The 25,166-nt window shown below is 42.2% G+C and overlaps 1 protein-coding gene across 13 annotated transcripts in view; it reads right to left on the reverse strand.

The window, feature by feature from the left end:
- Positions 1-25,166, reverse strand: part of JADE1 (jade family PHD finger 1) — a 169,177-nt gene that overhangs the window by 57,861 nt on the left and 86,150 nt on the right. The window contains exon 1 of one of the 13 annotated variants that reach the window (XM_083571194.1): positions 2,292-2,769. The exons of 11 other annotated variants lie outside the window; for them this stretch is intronic. The gene's annotated coding sequence lies outside the window, so the exon portion shown is untranslated. Of the gene's footprint in view, positions 1-2,291; positions 2,770-25,166 lie in introns of those variants that run through there. One more of the 13 variants, XM_083571175.1, reaches the window with a different exon arrangement.

The raw sequence follows: 25,166 nt of genomic DNA on the forward strand, positions 1-25,166 counted from the left end.
AGGGGGGGGGGGGTCCGAGGTGAAAACCCTCCTACGATTTGAGCAGCTTGCAAAGATTGAAGATGGGAAGTAACACCCCCCCCCGCCGCAAAAAAATGTAACAAGCCTAAGGAGATGGGCGAGCAGAAGAGCACTGTGGCGGCTTTGTCTAATTTCAGCAAGGGGGCACGATCGCCTCAGCTGCATTCCCTCCCTCCCTCCTGCTGGAGGTTGGGAACGGAGGACGGGCCGTTAGGTGGCAATGATGCGGTTATTTGAAAACACCACCACCTACACCCATTTTATTTGCTTTGACGCGGAGAGAAAACGGCTCTCCACATCCCCGGAGCCGATCCATACTTCCGCCGGTGTAGGCAACCATGTACGCTTCACACACTCCTTGCATTTTCCTGTTAGTCTTAAAGGCGTTGTTCAATAACGCACATTTAACCTATCTGACGGGTTATTTAGCGGCTATGCTCCCGTATTTCCCGAGTACACTTTGTGACGTTTCTCGAATGCATTCTTACATAACTACCGAGCCTGCTACCAGGTTTTGTCTGGAGCGGAGGGAGAGATTAAGGCGCCAACGCGCACTCGAGGCGGCTTCTGAGAAGCCCAACGGTCCCCGAGCCTCATGAGCCTGCTCCATTTCTGTGCCACTATTGATGCAGAGGGGAATTGAGGGCAGTCTGACCCCTCGACTGCAGAGTGTTTTGAAAAGTTCGCACCCACCACCTGCGAGCGTTTGCGGCTGCACAGCAACCGTACATGTATTTAAGCTCCCCGCTGCAAAGGGGGAGGATTGGGTGAGATGGCACTAAAAGAATGGGTAAGTTGAGGCTTTTGCTGACGCCGTGCACCTGCCTGCCCGCCTGGGCTCCTCCGTCTCCACGCACAGCCCATCGAGAAAGGCCCGCCTCCTTAAGGGGGAGCAGGCGCATGTAGCAAATGAGGCTGTTCTACGAGGATTCGAATCCCAGGGCAACCTTCCACATTCCATCCTTTCCCCGCATTAATCATCCACGCCAGCAGCAGCAGCGTTGAGCACCGAGAGAATCTGCTGCCACCCAGCAGAACAGCAGTCTAACAACAAGCCCCGCCACTACTGCACACACCACACACCCCTTGTTTCCCTGATATCCATAAGCTCACACTTCCTAACACGTGCACTTTTGGGGTCTTAACAACTTGCTCCCGCGATCGTAGATAAAAGACAGCACGCTTCGGATTGTTGTTTTAACCAATAAAATAAAATGAAAAAAAAAACATGGATCGAGGTGCTTTCCCCACCGCAAAAAATAAAAATAAAATGCTCATCTTCAAGTCTACACAATGCCCCTGCTGCACCAAGTTCAGCATCAATCCTGCAAAATTAAGCTTTATATCCACCCAACCGTTATAAGCTTTCCGTGGAAAGGAAAACCACAATCCGATCTGTGGAGGGAGGGTGCATTTATTTGGTAAACTGTGTTTTTGCCCTCTGTACACTCCCTGCCCTTGAATTAATGCAATGAATATTTTGAACATGTGGGTGACACGGCGACAGATCCTGGTTCCCTGGCTACCCCTCCCCCCCTTCCGAGAGATCTATCTAAAAAGGACCTGCGCTCTGCCGCTGCCATCTGTCTCCCAAGTTCTTACAATGCTTTTCACTTTCCGAGTAGGGCTGATCTATCAGCCAGCATGGATGCGCTTTAGGGTAGCCTGCCTTCCACCTCACCGACAAAGGAAACTAAACCAAAAGTCTATGGATGCACGAAGAAACAACACTTAAGACACGAAGGGGGGTGGGAACCCCAACAACTCCACAACCGGGTTCATTCACCTTTAAAAAGCTCCCGGTTTGGCGAAAAGCAAAGTCTGCAGCGACATTAAAAAAAAAATGCAGCCAGCCCTTAACTCTCCCCCCCCCCCCGCCGCGCGCGCAACCCTTTCGGATCTGCTCTCAAAAGCTCCCAAAATAATCGCCGATTTCCCCTCCTCCCCTCGCCCCCACCCGGTTCCTCCCCAGCAATGTACAAGTTGCTTATGGGATAGTGAAGCTGCAACTCAACTGCCTCCCCTTTTTGCTCCCTATCAAGAAGCAAATCTTTTGGCGCCATATTAATGACGTACTATATTATTTCCACTAGGCAGCGACCTTCGGCATTAAATTGCTCTCTAGCTGCTTCTGGAGAACTCCAAAGCTAAGCAACCAAAAAAGAAAAAAGAAACCCCACCACACATCAAATATGGCTGTGCAAGGCGGCTCGTTCTGCGGCGACGGGCGGAGAGGAGGCGAGCGTAAGGCGCTGCCTGGGCACAGTTACCTGCTGCTGTTGCTGCTGCGATGGTTGCCAGTGAGGTTGGAGTTGCTCTGCACGGAGGGGTCTGTGCTGCCTCATGAGTTCAGACAAGCACTGGAGAGTGGGAGCAGATTGTGGCTCCCTTCAGACACACACGCACACACATATACAGGGGGAGAGAGAGAGAGAGACTCTCGCTCTGACTGACGTTTTTACTTGTTATGGAGGAAGGACTCTGTGAATCAAACTCATTTCTGGGTCACTGCTGCCACAGGGGGGAGCTACTTTAATCCCCTGCCAAAACTAGGGGAAAATAGGGGGGGGGGGAGGGAAGAGAGAAACAGGGTGGGGAGGAGGAGGCAAGGAAAGAGAACGAGAGACACTACCGCACTTGGAAACTGTCTGCTTTAACTCCTTGCAGCCCTGAAAGAGCTGAAGATGTCATGCTCCATTTACACTATGCAGGGAGGAGACTCCCTCTGTTCCGAAGGTTTGCATCGAGGGACCTGCCTCTTTGGAAAAGAAGGAGCATTTCACGCAGGGACAGCAGCCAGTGGGTGTTGAAGACGGATCTCACGCGTTCCAAAAATTGTCAAGTTCTTTTAAGGGAGAAGTCTCTCTGGCTTATGCATTGCCTGCCACCTGGGCTTTTGCTTGCTTTTGCAAAGGACGCAGCATGGCAAAATGAAATGATTTTTTTTAAAAAAAATAAAAAATAGGAGAAACATCCAAAGCAGTAATAAGAGAATCAAGAGATGGCTAACAGGCATGTCATTCTCTGCTAGGGGCGTACCAGAACCGTATGATGCTGGAGACTTAAAAATATTTGGGAGGGGGGCTCCTATGCCAGGGGGCCAGTTCTGAACTGGACGACATTCACCTGTCATCCAGCCTTTCATTATAATGTTGTGGTTATTTATATTTATAAGGATATATTGATTTTCCTTTTTGTTTTTAAAAGCAGTAACAATTTTATAAATTATTTCAATTTATCACCCACTCAGCCAAATACTGCTTTCTGCATCAAATGTTTTACAGGTCTATAAGTGTTCATTTCAAAAACTCTCTCTCTCTCTCTCTCTCTCATATTCTGCACCAGCATCAGCTCAACATGAGGTATTATTAAGAGCATGAAGCAAGATCAGCCCTCAAAACAATGTGCCAGATTCCAGTTCTGCATTTGAGTTTGGAAACATCTCCACAGGAAAGTATCACTCTGGTCATGCCCAAAATGGCTTTTCATACATGGCACCAAATGTACATTTAAGTCTCTCTGTGCTGTTTTTGTACAAGTGAAATATTGTTCATGGTAGGTAGAACATGTAAGAGCATCCTTTTTAATATATGGACATTCTAGCCAATATATTCAAATTACAAACAGTGGAGATTTTTCCCATTTTACAGATGGAGAATTTAGATGTAGAGTAACACTCAAGAATGCCCATTGCTAAACTAGAAATAGATTTCAGTTCCCCATGATCCAAGTCCAGCACTCTACACATTGGTTACTTCAAGTCTATAGGTAAATGAAGAGATAAAAAAATATCGGGGGACAGGACATAATGGTAGAAGCAAAAAAACAACAACCCAGTGAGGGTTGAGCTACAGATTGCTGACTGATTGAGGTAGGGAACAGAATACCTATTGTTAGCCACTGTGAGCCCGGCTTTGGCCGGGGAGGGCAGAATACAAATAAATTATTATTATTATTATTATTATTATTATTATTATTATTATTATTATTAGAGGAGAACAGTAAACAAAGCACGCTCATGTTGCAGTTCCAACTTGTCATCGTGACAAATAGCCTAACACGTCTCTGCTCCATGGATTTGCCTAAAAGGTAAAGGTAAAGGACCCCTGACAGTTTAGTCCAGTCATGAACAACTCGGGGGTTGTGGCGCTCTTCTCACTTTACTGGCCGAGGGAGCCGGCGTTTGTCTGCAGACAGTTTTTCCGGGTCATGTGGCCAGCATGACTAAGCCGCTTCTGGCGAAACCAGAGCAGCACACAGAAATGACGTTTACCTTCCCACCAGAGTGATACCTACTTATCTACTTGCTTGAACTGCTAGGTTGGCAGGAGCTGGGAACGAACAATGGGAGCTCACCCCATTGCAGGGATTTGAACCGCCGACCTTCCAATCGGCAAGCCCAAGGCTCAGTGGTTTACACCACAGCGCCACCCGCGTCCCATGAATTTGCCTAGTCCCCTTCTAAAGTCACCTAAGTGGATGGTCATCACCATATCTTGCAGCAGCAAATCATTTTCATTGTTGTATTTCATTGGAAGCCTACATTAAGTTTTCATATTAGCTGTCAACTTTCTCCAAAGCATGCCTAGTTCTAAAAACCACTATCATGTATGCCCCTCTTTTGTTGTCTTGTTTATATCCTAAAACAATAGTAGACAAAATCAACTCCTAAACCTTTTAGCCTTTCCTTGTAGAGAAAGTGCTCCAAGCTCCTGATCAGCCTAGAGCTTTATGTTATGCAGGGCCTCAGAGGTTTGGTTTTCTTGGAATGACAGTCAACAGAGATGGTAGTGTCTTTAGAATATAGGATGGAATGGCTCATAGTATTAGCACTCCACAAATCTTGCCTCCCAGTTAGGTTCCCAGGGAGATCACCAAGCCATAGCTTTGGGTCCAGCACAGAGCAAGGCAAACATCTCTATCTCCAACTTCCAAAATGCAGACACAAACTATTGTTTTTCTACCTTAGCAAGGTGATGTTGTTTCCAACAAATTGGGAGGTGGGGAGAGCTACCTCCATTTGTCTCTATGGCTACTGGGCAGCCTCTTTGCACATGTACATGGTAGCATTTAACCAGACAGTTAAGGAACTGTTCTGACCCATTCGGTGACCTCTTCAACTAAATTCAAAAGTTCATTGATGCAGAATCACAAGCCTGGAAGGGACCCACAGATATAACCCAGACTGATCCTCCAATCCCATAACAATTAACCACCATGGCTTGTAGCCATTGATACATTATCTCTGTCCTAGAACTGAGCCCTATGTTGGTTTGTCATCTAATGCAGGAGGGACAGAGAGGAAGCGCCATGCCATTTTCTCTCACTTTTAAAAGTAGCATGAGGTGCAGAAATTAGCAGCTCAAGATTCTCACAGCATGGAGAAAGGAGAATCCAGCTGCTGTTAAAAGGCACAGAAGTAGGGGTTGCTCAAAAAGTAGGCAACCTCAACTCCTGAGATATTTGTATTTTGTTGCTACCATCTGCTAACAGCCCACTAATGAGACACAGTCCACCCGGATATCACTACACCAATATTTCTTGCATTCCAAAATATGGAATGTAAATGCAGAAGTGGCAGGCCTAAGACACGTTTCCTTAATCAATGGATTTACATTTTTCCCTGGGCAAAAGCAGGCATGTGTCTTTTTCAAAGCATCTCTTGCCAAATTAAAGAAGAACGCTCCTCTAGGTTTATCATAATCTCAACATGAAAAAAGAAGCTTGCTGGGAGGGAGGAGAGATATTCTAGCATGGTTAACGTGCACTAATTACAGGGTAATGCATCCCCTCTGGCAACCCTTTTACCCATGTGCCAAAAAAGTCACACCTTATTCAGCACTGTGATGCCAGAAGGCCTCCAAATGAAGGAAGTTGGGAGCAGCTACACACCTACACACATACACACATGTAGAAAGGGAAGTATGAGCTGTTGTTTGCTCTGTCTCATCTGTGATTCAGCAGAAGAATTGCTCTTTATACATTATAATAAGCTAAGTAATTTATCCAAGCATATCATACACCTACACCTTTGCTACACACATTGCAAACTTGTTACACATTCAGAAACCAATTTCATTTTCCCAGTGAAAGCAGGAGCCAGGTCTCTTATTCATCTTTGTAACATCTAAGACAGTCCTTTATTACGGGTTCAAGTACTGAGACTTCTAGCATTCTATGAGTGTGGCTATTTATGTTAACAAAACACACAAACTACCATGCACAAGAGGGGTGTATCAGCAGGTGCAGGGAACCCCAAGAAATACAAAAATATTTGGGGGGAAGGAATTTCAATGAGGACTGAGCATATTGAAGTGGGCATGGAATGCTGAGTGGCTGGGTGGTGGGGAGAGAAAACCAGTAGGGAGCAGCAATGGGAAAGATTGTTCTGGGAAAGGGCATTACTGGCTGGAATCTTGGAACAGCAGCACTCCATGCACCCTTTTTATTGGGGTCTCATTTGTTATTATGTATTATTGAGATTTATATTCCAGCTTACTATTTTTTAAAATGGTTCAAAGTGGCTGGCTAGTAGATTGAAATTACACTGAGTTTGACAAATGTATAAATGAGATGCAGAAGTCCAAATGAAGCATCTCTTTTCCTGAGCTGTATTAGGATGGCGTGAAATAATATTGAACTTTTGTGACTACTGAGGGGGAAGGCTCGGTAATAGAATGGTGATAAAGAGTACATCTCCTGTCAAGGAAGTCAAAGGCCACTTCAGTGATGAACTCTTGCTTGAGTCAGAATCGGTCTCAGCAAAGTAAACTATTTTTCAAACAAAACAGAAAACATCCAACCTCAACCTTGATGTATTGATTAGATATTCTGTGCATCATCTATGCACATGAAAGTTTTGTGATTGCTCTGCTACCCTGCAAAATGCACGATACAGACCACTCCTATAGAGCCTATTTGCATGTAGTATTCACAACAGCTCTATACAAAGGACCAATGAATGCATAAAGGCAGCATGTTGAAGCCCCCTTTTCCTTCCACACCTTAATTAGCTACATATTATCTGAAGAGGACCTCTATGCTGGAAATCACCAGCTCTCTTTATACATTCTTCCTTCCCCCCACAAGTTGAAGTGTGACTGTCTGAAGCAGGGAGCCTCCTGGACTCATAGAGAGCTCTTCCTAGTGTGTGTGTTTGCTTGCTTGCTTGTTTTTGTTTGTTTGTTTGTACCCTGATTTCCCAGGGAGCACATGAGGCTCCACACTTCAAGTGTTTGCCTTCCAACCTTATGGAGGTGAAGCTACTGCATTAGTTCCTGTCTCACACGTTTACTTAAAAACGGTTAAAAATGCATTAAGAAGCCTATTGTCTTACCATGTTTGTAAGGTCAGCTGGGATGTCTGGTTGGTGAGATATTGAGGATATTGGGAAGATCAACCCAGTGTGTTTTGTTTGTAATTAAAGGCAGGATTGCTATTTCAGCTCAAGGCCAAATTAACTCTCATGCTGAGTAGGCTACGGAGCAGCTCTCTGACCAAACCATATACCTGCAGAGTAATTATGTGAGAACAAGAAGAGAATCTCTCCTCTGCTCCCCTGGCACTGAGCTTTAATTTTTCCTCAGCTAAGAACATGGTGGCACCTTTCTGAAACAAAAAGGAGTCACCAGCCTGAATGAACATGACCAGACACTGCAGATTTCATGTTCAGAGTGAAGACTGTCTTTCGGCATATACAGTGGTACCTCGGGTTACATACGCTTCAGGTTACATACGCTTCAGGTTACATACGCTTCAGGTTACAGACTCTGATAACCCAGAAATAGTGCTTCAGGTGAAGAACTTTGCTTCAGGATGAGAACAGAAATCGTGCTCCGGCGGCGTGGCGGCAGCAGGAGGCCTCATTAGCTAAAGTGGTCTTCAGGTTAAGAACAGTTTCAGGTTAAGAACGGACCTCCGGAACGAATTAAGTACTTAACCCGAGGTACCACTGTATGCTGGAAAAAAAGAAAATGTGGCTTTTTGATTAGAGACACAAATACTAGCCCGGATTCATCACATATAGATGACACACAGAGAGATTTTTTAAAAATCCAGCCCTGTGACAAGGACCACCATTAGGAACAGCTGCAAAATTAACCTGTGTAATCTTTAATTATATGCACAGCACAGTGCCGGATTTTATAGGTATGCACAGTGTGGGCAGAATTAGGGCTCCTTGTGACTGATGCCCCAAGTTATTAGTATACATTCTTAACTGAGAAAATATCATTGAAACATGACTACAAACAATGAATAGCCATTGTTGAATTCTAGTATTTTAGTGTGTTGCATTGTTTCCACTCTTCATTTCTCCTACACCGCAATTAAAGTCAGTGGCGGCCTGGTTCATTAGAGCAGAAGTCACCAACCCGATGCCCATGAAGACCTTTATGACACTTGTGGAGGCTCCAGGTGCCATTAAGAACCCTGGTCTTCCACAAGTACAGGAGACGCCATGCTTCAGAAGTTTGCCCTCTAATTTGTGGAAGGTAATTGTGACTGCAATGAGAGGGTGGAGCTTATCAAACTAATCCCTGCTTTCTCTCACTCAATGCTATTTGCATGAATACTTAATTCACATTTCCCGAAAGTATATGCAAGCAAAAATGCAGCTATCCTTTGAAATTTGAAAGCCCTCTAAATTTTGTGATGCAGTTCTTCAACACAAAAATATGTGCACAAATGCATATATTAGGGGGGTGTGGATAAAAACGCATATATTGGTGAATATAGCACACATAAATGCATTATATTAGGCTTATTTATTTGGGAAAATGTGCATATTAGGAGAAATGAACACTAAAATGCTGGTAAATTTGACAGAGTCCTCCATCCTGAATTAGAGGACAATTCTCTTCCTTTTTTGTGAGTTTGCTTGCTTTTCAGTTTACCTTGCTTTTGGGAATGCAATTCACACCAGAACCTCTTCCTCTTCCCCTAGCTGCTCCTAGGCCAGAGATGTGTGTAAGCATGACCAACTGGAATTCTACCACTCTTTCCTTCATGAAATACATGAACATTGAGAATGTGGCTCATTAGCTAGTACAGAGGCTTGAGTTACAAAACAGCATTCTCTTGCTGTCAACTAAAGGAATAAAAATAGTTATATCTGCATGGTGTAGAAACACATATTGGAAAGCAGAAAAATGGAAGGCTGAGAGTGAAAGTGAAGCAGTCTTGGAAACAATGGTAGTTGAACCATTGACTTGGCTGGCAGCATCATTCTGCTTTGCCAATGCAAACCTCATTCATATTTCAAGCCAGCATAGCTCTTTTGAGAATAGAGCTGCCTAGAGTCATTGTACATAACCATCTGAACACAAGGCATGGAGTTTGATGTTGTAGCAAAGATAACCAGCACATAGCTTTGCAACAAGGAGAACTATGACCTAGGCAGCAGCCATGTTGGGAGCAAATGCCAAGGGGAAACATATCTAAGGATCTGTTGCCCTGGGTTTGCCATAATTGTAAGTGCAGATACAAAAACCATGCACTCTCTGAGGAATTATAGAATAATGCCTACACATGATTCATTTGACTGCTGGTCAGCTATCCTCATGAGGAAATGCTCAAAAGCTAACCTTCGTACAGAAGTCACCAACCTTTTGGGGCCCATGGATATATGTTCTATGAACAGCCCTAGACCTTCAGGTATAGGGTGTTATATAAATTCAATAAATAACAACCAACAACAACAACATTTGCAAACCAGAGAAACTGCCATGGGCAACACTCAAACTTCAACCAAGCACATACCACAATCTATACTCAGCAGGGGAAGGGGGCTTTTCTGGTGCCAGGGACGGCTTATGCAGGTGCATCTCTGTCCACAGGCACCACACTGACAACTTCTGCCTTAGCAGCAATATCAATAATACTTTACTGCTAGTAGGTCGTTTGGAGTGTTACAAGATTTGCACTTCCTCAATTTGGTGTTAGTTACTGGCACTGATAAGCTCAGGGATGGGTAGCCTGTGGCTCTCCAGATGTTCTAGATTGCAGCTCCCAGCATCCCTGAGCATTGGCCATGCTGGCTGGGCTGCTCATTGGGCAGAAGGCAGGGAGACAAACAGTAGCTAGAACCAGAACCATTGACATGTCCCCATCCTCCCTGCTGAATTCTGCAAGGGCAACACTGAGACGAAGGAGGAGGAGGTTGACAGACAGTGCCATCCCATGGACTGGTTTTAAGTGGGCAAGTGGGAACAGACTGGCTGGTGGGGCAGTGTCTCATTTGTCCTAATGGGGCAGCATCCACTGCAGTTTGAGCTGGTGGTAGTTGTAGTCCAAAACAAATAGGTCTGGCCCAAGACATTTTGCCACTTGAGGAAAAACTGAAAATATACCCCCTGCCCATAAATCAAAGTGGGTCACATGCAAGGCTGACCTTTTGGTCCTGGAGACAAATGCCTCTCCCTGGGAGTAGAACAACAACAACAAAAACAACGGGGTGGAAATAACAATTTGCTGCCTGTTTACAACTCCTGGAATCAACCTTTTTGAGTCCACAGCTCCCTTGACCAACTGCATTATTTCTGTGGCACCCCTGTGGGGCTCAGGAGCCCGGTTGAGCTGGCAGCCTCTCACCCTTTTTCGAACACCCTCCATTGTGAAGTGTTCCCTCAGCCTCCTCTCCTCTCCTTGGGAATCCTCCAGGTAGCTGCCACAGCCTCCCCTGGTCTCTGAGCCACCTCAGCTCCTGGCAACCAGGACCCCCTAGCCAGCCCCAGACGCACCATTTCCTGGGGAGCTTGTAGCCAGGGCTGCTGCAACAAACAGCTGTGCAAGCCTTTGGGAGGCAGAGACACGAGAGGGTATCAGAGGAAGGAAGCAAAGAGGGACAGAGGCAAGTGTTGCCCACAACACCCCTGACCTTCATTCAAGGCACCCCAGGGTGCCACAGCACACTGGTTGAAAACCACTGGCCTAAGGACCAGCCCTACACAGTAATAGCTACTTGAAGGGTCCTTAATCTCTGCACTCCATCACATCCTGTAGGGAATAGAACATAGCTCTTCACAACATGAAGCACAGAAAAATGAAGAGCAGTGATAATGCAAAGCAGCTATCTAGAGACATTGTTGCTGTGTGAAAATATACAGCTACCATTGCTCTTCTACACGTTCATTTTAAAGAACTGCCAGATGCAAAGTACAGCCCATGATCGAGACAGAGATACAGAGGAAATGCCCGAAAAAGGGAACAGAAATATAAAGAGAAATGATGCAGATGTACCGGTACCTGATTGCTGACCTTCTAGCATGGCTGGGCTTTGAAAGTTAAACCCCAAGAACTATCATTCAGGCTCCTGTAAAAACTGAGAATGAAACAAATAGAGCATTTGCAAAGCCAAGAAATTAAGGTCCTTGTCTGTTTAGGTACTAAGAGATAAGGAGTAGAAATGGATGGAAAATAAACATTTTACTATGCTTACCCCTCTAACTATCTAGCTAATCAAAACTTGATCCTGACGGACACATCCTATGTCTCTAAGGCACATACCATTGAGATAAACCAGAGCAGCCAAGGTCATTCCTGATAATGAAATATTTTCCACCCAAACAGATTTAAAGCAGAAATTCTCCTTTATCTCTGTAAAGATACCATTAGCAATTCTCAATCAAGGCCTAGGCAGAGATCCTGGTTAGTCTGGTGCAATACCCAGATAGTGAGGCTTGGGGCTTGCTGTGAACTGCTCCAAGTATTAAAATTATTAAGCTGCTTCTAAATTAGCCTGGTTTTGATAGGAGACGACTACCTCTACCATATAACACTGCAGCTCTGAAAAGCATATGCTTCAAAAGGAAGCCCCATACAGTGAATCCTATGCATGCTTACTGAGAAGTAAATTCTACAGTATTCAATAGGGCAATACACATTTACTGGAGCGCTGAATTCAATGGGGCTTGCTTCTGTGTAGGATTGCACAGTTAAGCAACTAAAACTGGTTGAATGTTAAGTGGTTTCAGGATTGCAGCCATCTTGTCATCTCCAGGCAGGAGGGGGAGGGAACCCTAAAGATGTTCCTAGGCAGATCCTAGGCTGTTACGCTAATCACTACACCACACTGGTTCTTACAGGAAGAAAAAGCAAAAAGTACTCACTGCAACTTATCTGGACAGCACAGGGATTAGGTGGGGTGGGGCAGAGAGGTTGAGGAGGCTGCACAGACATATTGGTGGACCCAATCCAGCTCTCCCACCAGTACTGACCTTGCTGCTGCCCTGCCCTAGCACCAACTAGGTAAGCTGCAGCGATGCCAATGCCACAGAAAGGCACCTGCGGCTCTGCCCCACCACGCTGACTGCTAACATGTGTGTGTGTGTGTGTGTGTGTGTGTGTGTGTGTGTACACCCACCCACCCAGAGCTGTTACTGGAATATGTAACAGTGAAGAGTAAGATCTGCTAAATCCTTTTCATTCCTTTATTTTGCTGTATATCATTCTTACTTGATAACATTCATTTCGTCTTTTACATCTGAAATATTTCACATTAATCCCTGAAGAATCTCATGCCATGAAAATGAACACCGAGCTAATAAAGTTGACTTTCCCCCTGCTGCTCAACCTCAGTCATGCCCTCCTTTAAGTCTTAGCTATCTCCTCTCTCCACCCATCCAACCTTTTAAGCCAGATTCTTGGAAATTTTCCCTCCACCAGCACTTTCGCTTTCAGGGTTAGAAACATGTTATAAAGCATGTAAAAATGTAAACGACAAAAAGAAAAGAAAGAAAAAAACACACCACCCTGCCCTGTCCAACAATGTCAAATTTATGGCCAGAATCTAATCTCTAGTGGTAGGAATTCCTTCAAAGTGTCCATGTTTACCATTAAAAGAAATGGTCGTTGTCTATCCTCAGCATTCTGTTGTTTATTTTTAGAAAATGATAGTCACATTTTAATTGGTTTTCTCACATAAAGAAGTTAACGAAGACCTACTCATCTTAGGGAATAAACAAAGCACAGCACACTCTGTGTTATGAAGTTTAATAATTATTTCATTTCTTTACACTAATAAGAGTTAAATTCTGGGTTTGTTTTTTGTTTTTGTTTTTTAAAAGAAACACCATCTAGCCACAGTAAGGGAAAGGTTATCTTCCAACAACTGTCATATGCTGTAATATTATTGTGAGTGTAATTGTATTCTTGACTGAGAAGTGCCTCAAGCTGCCCAGGAATTAAAAGAAACCAACAAATATTGTGATTTTTTTAAACTGATAATTTGTGATTTTTAGTGCTGTAAACACATGCACACCAACTCAGGGCTCCAACCTGACCTGGGGAACACCTCACCCATCCCCCAAAATCAATTAGTGTGTGGTGGCGGTAATGCTTAATCATGATTTATTTGGTCCACCAAATTGATTCAACATGGCCTCTGACGTCCAAACATAGATGAAGACAGTATTTTCCACCTTGGGAACTCTTGTGCCAAATTGGGTGACAATAAATTCAGAGCCATACAAATTAGGGCAGGTTGGAACCATCACGCCAAATTGAGAAACGATGTAATCAGAAACATCTTGATCAGTGCAATTTGGTCACGTCACACCAAAAATCAGGTAACGTCATGCCAAAGTCACAGTTTGGTCCACCAGTGGCCCAATGTTGATGTAAAACACTGCCCCCACTTCGGGAACCCTTGTGCCAAGTTCAAAATTTGTGCGTTTTGGACCTGTCACACCAGAACTACTTACAAAGAGAAAACAAAACACTGCCAGAAGTATACTTCCAGAGTTGGGAGTTGTTGGGTCCACCACAGTCAATGCATCACCAGTGCAGAATGACGTACGTGAGATTAAGAGGAGGAACTCAATTGTTCGAAGTACAAGGTTACACCACACATCTACCAAATAACAAATCAGCATGCTGACGTACTGACACAAAAGCAAACTGACATGGACATGAGAATGGAACTGTATATAAAAAGCAAAGCTTGTTAACCCTGGCTCAGAAATTCAGTACTTAACTGCTAGAGAAGACTACACTCTCTTGTCACAAAGCTGTATCTTTTTTTAAAAAAACAAGCCCATATAAAACGCACACACATGCTAATATACTGATGATCATAACATGTAATCTTGACGCAATTCACAGTGTGGGTGATTCATCCATGTGTCACTCAGATTCAAGAAAAATAACTTTTTCCAAAACAAAATAATCTATGCTATGATGCAGTCACCTTTCCTGAGTAATCTTGCAATTTAAATGACAAGGTTACTTACAAAGTAAATGGCAACAGGGAGATCTTAGTTCCTTTGCCATGGAGATCCACATGTGTCCAAGTGTTGCAAAGGGGTAAGCACACATGCTTTAAAAAACGTGTCTGCCAATCTTATGGTGGCCGAGAATTTACAGGAAACTGAGGTGCTGATCCTTCCTTCTCTCTTTTTTATTTTTAAATAAAAATAATACATAATTAACAGAAGTAAAATTGTGCATATAAGAACACATGCACACATACCCCCAAAAAGAAAGCCTCAAAGAAAAAGGAGATGAAGCCTGTGAAAATAAATAATTACATACCTGCTTAGGGACTAAACAGATGACCCTTGGGTCCCTTCCAACTCTAAGATTCTATGATTCTAAGTTATTGTTATTGTTGCTGTTGTTGTTTTAATAAATTGGGAGATCAGGTTTACAATCAAGTCTTCCAATTTTTTAAAAAAACAGCAACAATTTAAAAGCAGTACAGGATTAAATCAGGGTAAAAGTGCCAGAAAGTAGATTAAATATCTATTTAATCCTTTCTCTTCATACCATTTTCAGGAATGGTGCATAAAGAAGGATTAACCCTTTCCCACAGTGCTGCTGCAGCTGGTCCTCCAATCCAGTGCTTTATTTCATTTTTAAAGTCAGAAGATCCAATCATGGACCTCTCTCATAACATCTGTTTTGGAAGTCCAATAGTTAAACAGTAAAGCAAAGCAGTTTCAGCTCTACATAAAGATTCTGTAATGAACACAGCTGTAAGCCCACACTGCATCACTCACTAGTGTAACTGGCCAGAACCATTTACAGTAGAAATATATATTAAATACTGATTCAAGTAAACTGAGCTTTGTATAAACATATTCTTTGCCTTTGACCTTACATGTATTCTTGTTTTTAAAGAAAATGCATGATCTGTTTGCACTGGCAGATTTGTGGTAATGGATCAACATCTGTTCCTTCAGATGCAGAGCCTAAAGCCACACCACTTACAAAAGCATCTTGCTTGCTTTCCTACAGTGTGTGACTAACACTTGTGCATTTATTACCTGCATTAGTTACATTTACTAGGGAGCTTGCTACATTTAAAGAGCACTGCAAATGCCAGTTGTCAACTGGAACTAAACTTGCTCAAACTATTGATGTATATTATTGATACTTGACTTCACCATTTATTCTACTCCAATGGCAATAAAACATAATTTTATTAAAGAGGAGGGAAGTAATATTTCATTTGTTTGTTTTAAATGTATTGTGACTGTGAGTTTGATGCTGTCACTGATTTGGCATCTAGAAGGGGGAAACAGTGTATATGGATGCGTGTTTTCATGAATAAAGAAAACAGACTGTATAATCAGCTAACAGCATCAGCAGTAGCTTTCTCAACCTCACAGAGCAGGTTCAGGGTCACAAGTCAAAGCACCATGCACGCCTCCCAATACCTCCATAGGTAATCAAATGGTGATAGTCTCCGAAATATGCTTAGTTATGGGCAGAAGCAACTAACGTTCACCATGAATGGTCTGTAGACCACTTTGGAATTCACTAAGAAAAGAGAAGAACCCAAAGCCACAAAATTGTAATAGGTACTTATCAAGGTATTGCCATCCTGTAATGTTTAAATGCCACCCCCTCCCTGCAATGAACCAAAATGGCTATCTGCAACAGGGGTAATCACCACTATAGTGAGTGCACCCACCAGTATTTCCTATGGCATCTGCAAAAGGCCTTAATAAATATTCTTTCAAAAATACACACTGCATAAGCCCCTGTTTGCTCTTCCTGTTCAATTTCTGTTTGCACAGGCTCAGCCTCTCCTACATTGAACATGCCTCCTTAAACATATCCACATTTTATTGGATGGCAGGACTTAACAACCTCCCTCCCATTCTGAACATAGGAAACAAGTAAGTAGCTTCTCTCTGTGAGCAAGCATGGTGATGGTTGATGTAGGTACTTTTTTCCTCCAGTGATGGGGCAGCATGTCTCCCATTTTATTGTCCTACCTCTTTCTGCTCTTGTATTCATTCATTCATTTTATTACTAAACTTATATCCTGCCCTTCCTCCCTAAGCCTTATGGGGCAGCCATTTTGTATTATGCTCCATCCCCTGTGACAGCTATTTTGGGTTATGCCACACGCCCACAGCAACCATTTTGTGACTGGTGCCTACAGCACTCTCTCAATATTCCAGATGAGTCCACAGACCCAAAGACTGCCAATGCATGATCTACAATTTACCACGGTAGCTGGTTGGACACTGTGAGAACAGGATGCTGGATTAGATGGGCCAGTGGCTTGATCCAGCAGGCTCTTACTACATTCTTATGTGTAGCAAAATTCTTCCTACAGACACATACGATATTTGCAGTGTGTTTTGGGGACTGGAGCACAGTCTGATTTTTTCCCCTAAACTTGTCTAAGTTAAAGTATTGGGTTACTTACTATAAGGTATAGTGAGAAAAAGTGGTTACAACACTACATTACTGTACTCATGCCTTGCAAATAAGGTGTTGGGTCCAAACAGCTAATGACATAGGCCTTCGTGTAAGAAAGATCTTGCATCTGCTTTTTACATGACATGGCACATGCCAGACTAGTGAGAAATCATAGAATCACAGATCTGTAAACTTGGAAAGGACCTCAAGGGTCATCTAGTCCAACCCCCTGCAATGCAGGAATCTCAACTAGATCATACATGCCACCCTGGGTTCCTTTGGAAGGAAGGATGGGATAAAATTTAATAAAAATAAAATAAATTTTAAAAGAATTGTGTCTGACCTTTCAGACAGGATAAAGACATGTTTCTTTCACTGCTGCTGTTGCTCTTTTCACTTGAAAAGCCTGGAATGTAACACACCAAAACTATCCCTTATAGTTAATATTACTTATTTTAGTTCTGAAAGCAAGATAAATAAGATTGAGGGATATACCACCACATATTCATTCATTCATTCATTCAGGCCAGGATCCAGAAACTATATAAGCTCATGAAAGCCCTGTGGATCCGAAGGATTTTCTTCTTCTGAAGTGTGCTGCATATCAATGGGAGGAGAGGGTCTTGTCAGTTGTGATGCCACTTTTAGGAAAACCTGTCCCCAGGAATGCTCACCTAGCATTTGCATTCATGTATTCAGCAGCGCAATCCTTTCAGAAGTAGGGCTCATTGAACTCAATGAGACTTTCTCCCAAGTCACTGTGCATAGGATTGTAGCCCATTGTTTTTCATTGCCTAGACTTTTTTAAACATCTGGCATATTAGTTATTTTTGCCATGATTTTTCTTTTATGCTCTTTTACCATTTGATAGGTTATTGAAAACCAACCTGGAAATTTCTGAACTGAAGGGTGGTATATAAATCTTTTTACTCAGCTAGATAAACAAATAGGTACTCAAGGCAGCTTACAGAAATTAAAAAATCAATCATAATGCAATAAATAAGCCATCTAATACAATATTAAAAAACAGCCGTCTAAAATCAGAATAAAACTGCAACAGTGGTAAGAATCACACCGTGTTAAAAGTACAGCTGAACATGACAGACATCACCTGGTGAATAAAAGATACTGAGAAAGGACAATAAGAACAGCTATCTACTATTAAAGGCGCTACACATGCCAAACTGCTCATCTCAATATAAAATCAAATGGAAAAACAAATTTACAAAAGGTCACTGTAGCACAAGCTCTAGATTAGAGCTAGACAATGAGACTTGCTGACTGTTAGGGAACTGAGTGCTAGGAATATAAAACCAATAAAGCCATGTAGCAACCAAAACTGTTTCAAGGTTCCCAAAAGAATAAGGTGCCAAGCCAAATCGTTTATAAAGGGCCGTTAAAATCAAAGGGCAACCCCCTGAATTACAGGAGGCATTAATCCTCTCACCAAACTTCGCAACTAACTCATACAATGGCGAGGAAGTGATCCAGCGCCGTTATTTGGCCCATGGACACTTTCATTGTTTCTAATAAAATTCTTGTTGAATTAATTACACACAATAAAAAGTGACATAGAAAATAGTGCTTATGCAATGAATTAATGTGCCAAGCTGCATTTGGCGCTGGCCCTTTCCTCAAGTCTCTTCTCATTTATTTACTTCGGGGACAGGAAGCAGGGAGTGTGGGGAATGTGCTGACAAGCAAAGGATCTTTTTTTAAAGAAAAAAGAACCTCACCCATCTTATTCAGGGAAATCGATGGAATCTTCACACGATGCTATTATCAATAGGGGATCTTATTCAAGCAGCACAATTCTATGTGTCTACTCAAAAGTCAGTCCCATTGAGTTCATTGGGGTTTATGTCCAAGTTTACATATGCAGCACAGATGCCCAATATTGCAGGACTTACTTCTGAGTAGGCAGGCACAGAACCAAGTTGCACACGATATTAAGTATGTTACAGCTTCTGAAGGCTACTAAATGCAACAGACTGTTCAGAAACAAAAAATGACACTACAATCTGATACATGACTGCTCAGAAATAAGCTCCACTGAGTTCAAGGGGCCTCACTCATAGGCAGGTGAACATCGGATTGCAGCCTGTCAGTTGCCTTGTAGGTGTCATAATCAGAATAAATATTAGCTCCTACAAGGCAATGTGATATATGGACTAGGTATGGGAAGACCCAGCTTCAAATCCCTAATCATCTCAGTGGGGGGCCTTGAGCCAATCACTATTATCCACCTTCGTCTACCTTCTAGGGTTGTTGTGTAGATAATAAAATGGACAGCGGGAGAACCACATACGTCACCTCAAGCTTCTTGAGATATCAATGTAACTAATGGGTTTTGGTTTTTTTCAGAGAAAAGACCTGTGATCTGCTTCCTTTCAGAAGTCAAGTTCTTATAGAAACCACTGTGAGTGTTTAACAGTAGCCAAAAGCCTTTTGCTTTGCATTGTCCTGCACTTTCATGCTGTTGTATTTCCCCCTTCCTTTGAGCAGAAAAAGTGACAGCAAACTGTTCCTCTTTGAAAATTATGTCTTGCGGCAATTTAAAACAAACCCAGTGTACAGTACACTTTCAGTACATTCACTGCATAGGGCAAACAGGCCTCACTGGGCTTCCAGTGGTCAAGGAGCAAGAGTTCATATGTACTGCCCTCTGGTGGTCCTTTTACTTTTTCCGCTCAACCAGCTCAGTTCTTACCCAAATATTGTTATAATGTAAACAGTCAGCTGGAATACACAAAACATTTTGGGTATTCTAACTGTGGTATACCAGTTTGTATACCACATTTTGAATACAAAATGTATGTGCATTCCAGCTGTATATGTATGGTTATATTGACAGTATATTTCAAAATGTGAACTGTGGCATGAAAATCTTGAAATACTGAATTCACACTTGTTTCCATGCAATTCAGGAACTGTGGTTTGAAACTGCAAGATCTAGACTGAGGAAAACATTTTAAAACCAGCTCTTCTTGTTGCTAGTGTTGAATGTTAAAATATTCCTGAAAAGAAGCCATTTTACCTGATAAATATTTATAAATATTGATATAGGGTTGTGCCCAGCATTGTAGGTGGAAAGATCTTGCACCGCTTATGCAAATACAAGTAACTCACAGCTTACACACATTTAACTTGTGCACATTCAGCTTTACATGCTTTGAGGGGAAAAAATAAAAATAAAATGGGAGCAGAAATTGGGTGGGCGTCTGGGGGAAAAGGCTTCAGAAATCCCACCTGCCATTGAACCCAATGTGCTCTGACTTTACACAATTTTGGCTTTAGCTTGCACACAGCAGCCAATAAACTGGAGCAGGATAGAGGAAAGCTGAATACAATGATATCACATCATATATTTCTTAAAGAGGCAGATGTGAAATAAAGGTTAGCAGCTGCTACCCATCCAGACTGTAACATCAACTTAGCTTAGCATCGCTGGATCTAAATCATTTGGATTTTACATCTTTTAGGCCCACACATGAGCTTCAAGCATCTTGGCTTAATATTATATTCCAGTATTTTTTAATACATAATTTTTCCACACTGGCATTAGCTTGTACATACACAACACATTTTTGTTTTCTAATACTGTCAGTACAGAGCTACCTTTATCACCATTTTCTCCAAGGCTAATAAACACTTTCTCTCAAATCCTCAAGGTGTTGTCCAAGGCTGAATGAATGCAAGGCACATGTCTAAAAAAGGGCATGCTCTTGCCACACTGGAGATGACTATTACTCATTTACTCGTTTTTTCCTATTTTTAGTTGGTTGTTACCTTAGTGCCCCCTCTTTTTTAAGATTAGTACTCTCTTTTTAAAAATGTTCACCCCTTCATCTGCGAAGATGTCACCACAGTCACAACAACCATGTCCCCACACACGCAACCTCTAAAGGTTTTTTGAAATAACAATTTTCCTTGTCCTTCTCCAACTTTCCTTTTTCCCCATCTGGGCTTTCGTGGTTCATTGATTTACTACAGGAAGGGACAACACGGTTGCACTCAGGTCCTGCTTGCCCGCTCCCACAGGCATCTGGATGGCCACTGTGACAATAGGATGCTGGACTAGATGGGCCATTGGCCTGATCCAACAGGCTCTTTTTATGTTCTTACATTTTTGCTTGGTGAATGATAGCTGAATGTGTTAAAGGGTTCTTTTAAATAAATGTACTTATATATTGGGAGGAAGATTTTGATTTAACTGCTGAAGTCTCTGTTGAAGGGATGGAAATGAGGTTGGAAAATTAAAGAGGTATGAAAAACATACATATGGCAACTTTTTAAAAAAACTAAATGCTATCGGCTGAGCTGTATGTATTGATTTAAAAACGAACAAACACGGAAATTTGGTTTGAATAGCTTTCAAAGACCACCAAGATTAGAGTGATATGACTGTACACCCACAATATATTTAAAGCACATTTCAAATACATTTAAAACAAATGGCTTTCCCAAAAGTATCTTGGGACACATAGTTTACCCCTCAAAGAGCTACAATTCCCAGAACCTTTAAAAAATGGCAGTTCCAAGGATTCTTGGGGGAAGTCGTGGGCTTGAAATTGTGTTGTAAATGTATGGAAAGTATGTAACCTATACACCACATATCATTTGAGGAAAATAGATACTTTACCTATAAAATTCATCAGTGGCTGCTAGTAACTATGGCTACAAGCTACCTCAAATATCAGAAGGAATATGCCTCTAGATATTGCTGAAGATCAGGAGAGTGCTATTTCCTTCAATTGCGGGCTTCCCAAGCATCTGGTTGGTCACTGTGAGAACAAATTGAGAGACGGATAAACCTCTGATTTGCTCAAGCAGGGCTCTTTTTATCTTCTTAAGTAGCTGAACAAAATGGCAATCTGCACAATGCCAGCCAAAGGATCCTGGATAACTGTACTGCTCAGATATAAATATTCTATCCACTAAACAATCACTGCTTGGACTGATATTTTACTCTGTTGCCAAAATAATTTTAGCTTAACTGCATGCTATGGTAGTACTTGCCAGTGCTAGACATCAGGCACACATGAAAGTTCCTTATTCTCCTTCACCAGTACACTTTCTTAATGAATAACTGATAAACTGCCACTGTGCATTTGCTTCATTATAAACACAATCACAAAGGACAGTTTTAACATTCCTCCAATGAATGGCAAAGCGTTTATAATAATTCCTTTCTCTGGATATTCTCTGGAGATGAGCTTTGCAAAGAAGATTTCCAGGATGAAAATGGGCTGATTTCATAGATCCCATTCCTGACCTACCGTATATGTTTTTACTTGCCTGAAGTAAATGCCAATACTTACAAGAGTGCTGAAAGACAGTAAGCGAGTTATAAAATACTTCGAGTGAGCTTCAAACTGCACATTATTCAACAAGTTTAGGTGACCCATAGAATGGCCAAGCATATGCTTTGTAAAAAAATCCAGGTTCAATCCCTGGTATTCCTAGCACCCAAACAGTGCTAGGAAAGACTAGAGAGCTGCAAGTCAGTGTAGATCAAGGGAAGCCCTCCAAAATGATGGACTACAACTCTCATCATCCCCAGCAGGCAGTAGGATAGTGACATAGTCCCACAATATCTGGAATATCTGGATCCCACATTGACTTAGGAATAGCTTGTGGCAATTTCTGAATGCAGGTTAGTTGCTCTGGAGGAGAGCTGAGGTATGGAACCATTTGTTAGGCTAGAGGCAGCACACCATCACAATATTAGTTTAATCCTATGCATGTTTACTTGGAAGTAAGTCCCTCTGTGTTGAGTAGGGCTTATTCCCCAAGACCTATGTCTAGGATTAAGAGTAATCTCACTGAACTTGATGGCACTTCTGAGTAGGCATGCAAAGGATTGCATTGTTAAGTGTTGTTACATTTTTTTTGTTTGTTTCGTATTTCACCTGGTTTTCAGGCAGAAGTCTAACAAGGTCCCTTTATTGTCAGTGGTGGCATCAGAAAAAAGGGGGGCCCAAAATGGGCAAAATATATTTCTAGGTGGGTGAGTTGCATCCCACATGTTAAGATATCTGAAGGAACATGTTAATGACAAGAGCCCAGCAAGGTGCACGCGCGCACACACACACACTTCCAGCACCAGAAACAAAGGATGTTCATAACCATACAGAAATAATTAAAATCATGTATGCACAGAAAAACCTTCACCACTGATGAATAGGGGGCATCCAGACAGGGACTTAATAATGTAAACAGGTCACTGGCAACACACATTTAAAAAAAATAAATTATCATATTTCTCCCTAAAGTAGTAAATCCATATTAAAGATCAGGGGGCTATGGACTAGAATTTTGATGCCAATGATGTAGTCTGGATGCTTTTTAAAAAATGAATGAAAAATACTAGTCCCGCAATAAACACCCACCTGGAAGTACCCAAAGTCAAGTATTGCTAGACCACATAGCCAATAAAGATTTGCGACAGGAATACAAAGTGTCCTTCCAGACTGGTGTTTTATGGCATGTATATTCCAATTCATGAATGAATGAATGAATGAATGAATGAATGGATTCTTTATTTGCATCAGCCATCAGCCATAGCAACAAAACAACAATACGATATACAAAGAATAGAAATAAAAAGTCAATTATATAAGATACATTTTAGGGTTTCGAATCAATAGTCAAACAGTGGATCTTATTCTAATTGCCCCAGCTAATTGCCCCAGCTAAAAATCTTGCAACCTTTTGATGGCCCCTGCTCATCTTGATCTACCAAGAGGAAAGACACTGTGGCAGTGGTTGGGTGACCTGGAATGGACAATAAAAGAGGGGTGATAACCTCATTCCTTAAGTCTTTATAAAGAGTGCAAGCTCTTTATAAAGAGTGCAAGGCATGGGCCACCAATTCGATACTGCCATCTCCACAGGGACATAAGCGTTTTTCGTGTGAAATCTGTTGGAATCGTCTCTCCTGTACAGCCGAGGGAAAATAGTCATACCATTGGCAAAATTTCCTTATTGTGGCCAAGTTGTTCTGACGCTCGATATCATTTAGGCGCTGAAAAATTAGACTGTTTGCTTTACTAAAACCCAAAGTGAGTAGCTGTTGTGGTGATAAACCACAAGAGTGAAGTCTTTGATAGACAATTTTACTCCAGGAACTCTTGTGACAATCTTGCAGCACTAGGGATATTAGATCAGGGGGATTTGAGTTTAGGCGAAGCCAATAGTTAAGTGTCCGACGCCAGATCCGAAATTCTACCAAGAGAAGATTAGCCTCTAGGCACAATGATGTGTTTGGGACACAGGGTGGTACAGAGAAAATCTGCCTTAAGAACTTTGATTGCACAGCTTCCGTAGATCCAAGGTGAGTGCCTGTCCAAATCTGAGCCCCATATAATAACTGTGCTAGGGGTTTAGCTTGGAACACTTCCAGGACTGATGGTATAATTCCAATACATGGTTTTAACACAATAACAGTGCATTGGTGGAGGATTTATTCTGCTTTGGTTTGTTCTGTGATGCTTCCCCAATGCAATTACATGGCTGCTGTCTGGAGGAGCTGCAGTGCAGTAAAAATGTTACAAAAATAAACCAAAACATTTGTTGTATAAGAAGCTATGGGATTTCAAGGTTGATGTAGGGTGAAGGAAAAATTGTGGTGTTTCAAAAATGAGGTTATGGAAAGGGGGCAGGCAGAGAACTTTTGGCAGGCTTTCAGAGACAATTTGAAAGAGAGGTATAGGGATGATACTTGGGATGCCTTAGAACGCAATGCTGCATTCCTGTAAAAAGCAAGGCCCTCTTGAGTTATGAATGCTGGGAACTCCCTCAAGCATGGACTCAGGTGTAAATATGTGCAAATAAACCATATTTCATATTGACACTACAGCCTCCATTGTGCCTTGTTCCCGAAGGAAACACAAACTATGATTAAGTGCCAAGACCCCTGGAATCTTGTGCACCACTAGGCTGCAGTGGCTAGTAACAATTCTAATAGTAGTGCCTCTAACCTGGCAAATTGGCAAACCTGTAGCAAATTGGCAACCAGTGCTGATCTCTGAGACCAGGTGTTATATGCTAACAAGGCCATACTCCTGTCAAAAATCATGCTGCAACATTCTGCACTAACTGCAGCTTCTGGATCAAGTGTAAGGGAAGTCCGAAATAGAGCGGTAATCCAGTCCCAAAGTAACCAACATATGAACTATTATGGGATATGCACTCATTGGAAATGAAGCAGAGCCCCAAACCTTTTGAATGTGTATTGAAAGCATGATCACACGCGACAGTTCTGATAGAATCATGAGCACAAATCATCATGAACATTCAATAAAAAGGACATCCCAAGGGGGCCCAAGACACCTTCTGGTCAGACTCTGTTATGTGGCAAGTCTAGGCACTGGGTCTCTTTCCTCCCAGTTCAATGCAGTTCTTCTTTAATATAAGGCACAAAGGTTATATTAGGAACTTTACGCTGTCTTTTTCATTACTTGTGTCTCTGTGATTTCCTTCTAATGCTA

This window comes from Podarcis filfolensis (assembly GCF_964270895.1).
Source record: "Podarcis filfolensis genome assembly, chromosome: 9".
Lineage (NCBI taxonomy): Eukaryota > Metazoa > Chordata > Lepidosauria > Squamata > Lacertidae > Podarcis > Podarcis filfolensis.